Source organism: Mastomys coucha, unplaced genomic scaffold (assembly GCF_008632895.1).
Source record: "Mastomys coucha isolate ucsf_1 unplaced genomic scaffold, UCSF_Mcou_1 pScaffold14, whole genome shotgun sequence".
Lineage (NCBI taxonomy): Eukaryota > Metazoa > Chordata > Mammalia > Rodentia > Muridae > Mastomys > Mastomys coucha.
The window spans coordinates 60,905,460-60,906,534 of NW_022196896.1; the positions used below are offsets into that span (position 1 = coordinate 60,905,460).

At 41.6% G+C, this 1,075-nt stretch overlaps 1 pseudogene; it reads right to left on the reverse strand.

Annotated features, from left to right (window-relative positions):
- LOC116089119 overlaps positions 1 to 568 on the reverse strand; it is a 3,308-nt pseudogene extending 2,740 nt beyond the window's left edge.
- Between the last annotated feature and the right edge of the window lie 507 nt (positions 569 to 1,075).

Here is a 1,075-nt window from a genome sequence, read left to right on the forward strand (position 1 = left end):
CAGGACCTCAAGTTCCCGTTCGTAGATCACCCACGGAACGAAGGAAAACTGCAGGACGGTTTCCTTCACTGAGCTCTAACGATTCATTCACAACTCCTGCCAACAGCTTTGCCTGAGAGTACTTGTTCTTGGTTTCCATGGGTTTCACAGCCAGCTTCTTCTCTGCTTCCTTATTTTCTGCAGAAATCCCAACCTTGTTGAGATTCCCTCTGTACTCCTTCAGATCCTCCAGTTCTTCTTGTCACTGCTTCTCTATCAGCTCCTGCTGCCAAGAAACCTCATCAAGGAAGTTGGTCTCGTCTTCATGGTAACCCTCTTACCATGTTTTTGAATTTGAACTGCTCCTCATACTCCTGCTGCTTCCTGTCTTTCTGTTCCTGCAGCCATTCATGCAGAGACATTCATGCATGTATGTTCATGCATACACCTCTTCTGGACATTCTTCTGGGCTTTCTGGTTTTCAAACTTTCTCCCATTCCTCTTGCCTCCTTTTGCATCACTCTTCTAGTTCTGCCTCAAACACAAACCTCTTTTTGATGACAATGTTGCCATTGTCCCCTCCACCCATAATGGAATTGTCTGTTCTTGATTCCAGAGCAGATTAGATTCTAATGGAGACTCTCAGATATTCAAGGTGCATTAGCAGTCAAGTCCAGTCTGTAAAGCAGGGAGGTGACAGAATTTGCTTTTGTATTCCTTTTTACCCCACAGGGCTTCCTGTTCCTTACAGCCACAACTGATGTTTAACTTCTGATCCTCCTGTTTCAGCCTAAATCCTGGGATTATAGGCATGTACCATGACAATCTTGAACAAATAATTTGAGGAAATAAATAAGAAACTTCAAGGGTAGATGTTAATGAATAGGTGGTTTATTGCACGTAAAATAAGATGTCATAGTAACACTTTTATCTAACTGAAGAAAAGCTTGAGTTACCTCATCAGAATGGCTTCATAAGTCTAGAATATTTTATGCACAAATACAGATAAATTTACTAAAGAAAAGGTTCCTTCAACTCACTGCAACCTTGTAAAAGGTAAATAACACACAAAGGAGAGCATAGACCATAATGTGGG